We start from the raw sequence: 2,500 nt of genomic DNA, 5'->3' as shown, positions 1-2,500 counted from the left end.
CTACCTGGATATTTGCCTCCCTTGTTCCTCTGTCCTCCCTACCTGGATATTTGCCTCCCTTGTTCCTCTGTCCTCCCTACCTGGATATTTGCCTCCCTTGTTCCTCTGTCCTCCCTACCTGGATATTTGCCTCCCTTGTTCCTCTGTCCTCCCTACCTGGATATTTGCCTCCCTTGTTCCTCTGTCCTCCCTACCTGGATATTTGCCTCCCTTGTTCCTCTGTCCTCCTTACCTGGATATTTGCCTCCCTTGTTCCTCTGTCCTCCCTACCTGGATATTTGCCTCCCTTGTTCCTCTGTCCTCCTTACCTGGATATTTGCCTCCCTTGTTCCTCTGTCCTCCCTACCTGGATATTTGCCTCCCTTGTTCCTCTGTCCTCCCTACCTGGATATTTGCCTCCCTTGTTCCTCTGTCCTCCCTACCTGGATATTTGCCTCCCTTGTTCCTCTGTCCTCCTTACCTGGATATTTGCCTCCCTTGTTCCTCTGTCCTCCCTACCTGGATATTTGCCTCCCTTGTTCCTCTGTCCTCCCTACCTGGATATTTGCCTCCCTTGTTCCTCTGTCCTCCCTACCTGGATATTTGCCTCCCTTGTTCCTGTCCTCCCTACCTGGATATTTGCCTCCCTTGTTCCTCTGTCCTCCCTACCTGGATATTTGCCTCCCTTGTTCCTCTGTCCTCCCTACCTGGATATTTGCCTCCCTTGTTCCTGTCCTTCCTACCTGGATATTTGCCTCCCTTGTTCCTCTGTCCTCCCTACCTGGATATTTGCCTCCCTTGTTCCTCTGTCCTCCCTACCTGGATATTTGCCTCCCTTGTTCCTCTGTCCTACCTACCTGGATATTTGCCTCCCTTGTTCCTCTGTCCTCCCTACCTGGATATTTGCCTCCCTTGTTCCGCTGTCCTCCCTACCTGGATATTTGCCTCCCTTGTTCCTCTGTCCTCCTTACCTGGATATTTGCCTCCCTTGTTCCTCTGTCCTCCCTACCTGGATATTTTCCTCCCTTGTTCCTCTGTCCTCCCTACCTGGATATTTGCCTCCCTTGTTCCTCTGTCCTCCCTACCTGGATATTTGCCTCCCTTGTTCCTCTGTCCTCCTTACCTGGATATTTGCCTCCCTTGTTCCTCTGTCCTCCCTACCTGGATATTTGCCTCCCTTGTTCCTCTGTCCTCCTTACCTGGATATTTGCCTCCTTTGTTCCTCTGTCCTCCCTACCTGGATATTTGCCTCCCTTGTTCCTCTGTCCTCCTTACCTGGGTATTTGCCTCCCTTGTTCCTCTGTCCTCCCTACCTGGATATTTGCCTCCCTTGTTCCTCTGTCCTCCCTACCTGGATATTTGCCTCCCTTGTTCCTCTGTCCTCCCTACCTGGATAGTTGCCTCCCTTGTTCCTCTGTCCTCCCTACCTGGATATTTGCCTCCCTTGTTCCTCTGTCCTCCTTACCTGGATATTTGCCTCCCTTGTTCCTCTGTCCTCCCTACCTGGATATTTGCCTCCCTTGTTCCTCTGTCCTCCCTACCTGGATATTTGCCTCCCTTGTTCCTCTGTCCTCCCTACCTGGATATTTGCCTCCCTTGTTCCTGTCCTCCCTACCTGGATATTTGCCTCCCTTGTTCCTCTGTCCTCCCTACCTGGATATTTGCCTCCCTTGTTCCTCTGTCCTCCCTACCTGGATATTTGCCTCCCTTGTTCCTCTGTCTTCCTTACCTGGATATTTGCCTCCCTTGTTCCTCTGTCCTCCCTACCTGGATATTTGCCTCCCTTGTTCCTCTGTCCTCCTTACCTGGATATTTGCCTCCCTTGTTCCTCTGTCCTCCCTACCTGGATATTTGCCTCCCTTGTTCCTGTCCTCCCTACGTGGATATTTGCCTCCCTTGTTCCTCTGTCCTCCCTACCTGGATATTTGCCTCCCTTGTTCCTCTGTCCTCCCTACCTGGATATTTGCCTCCCTTGTTCCTCTGTCCTCCCTACCTGGATATTTGCCTCCCTTGTTCCTCTGTCCTCCCTACCTGGATATTTGCCTCCCTTGTTCCTCTGTCCTCCCTACCTGGATATTTGCCTCCCTTGTTCCTCTGTCCTCCCTACCTGGATATTTGCCTCCCTTGTTCCTCTGTCCTCCCTACCTGGATATTTGCCTCCCTTGTTCCTCTGTCCTCCTTACCTGGATAGTTGCCTCCCTTGTTCCTCTGTCCTCCCTACATGGATATTTGCCTCCCTTGTTCCTCTGTCCTCCTTACCTGGATATTTGCCTCCCTTGTTCCTCTGTCCTCCCTACCTGGATATTTGCCTCCCTTGTTCCTCTGTCCTCCCTACCTGGATATTTGCCTCCCTTGTTCCTCTGTCCTCCCTACCTGGATATTTGCCTCCCTTGTTCCTCTGTCCTCCCTACCTGGATATTTGCCTCCCTTGTTCCTCTGTCCTCCCTACCTGGATATTTGCCTCCCTTGTTCCTCTGTCCTCCCTACCTGGATATTTGCCTCCCTTGTTCCTCTGTCCTCC

At 52.1% G+C, this 2,500-nt stretch overlaps 1 protein-coding gene across 12 annotated transcripts in view; it reads right to left on the bottom strand.

The window, feature by feature from the left end:
* Positions 1-2,500, bottom strand: part of LOC133658886 (neuronal cell adhesion molecule-like) — a 208,850-nt gene that overhangs the window by 12,426 nt on the left and 193,924 nt on the right. The window lies entirely within an intron of this gene.

Source organism: Entelurus aequoreus, linkage group LG10 (genome assembly GCF_033978785.1).
Source record: "Entelurus aequoreus isolate RoL-2023_Sb linkage group LG10, RoL_Eaeq_v1.1, whole genome shotgun sequence".
Lineage (NCBI taxonomy): Eukaryota > Metazoa > Chordata > Actinopteri > Syngnathiformes > Syngnathidae > Entelurus > Entelurus aequoreus.
The sequence above is the reverse complement of the archived record's forward strand: the minus strand, read 5'-3'. Positions and strand labels throughout refer to the sequence as shown.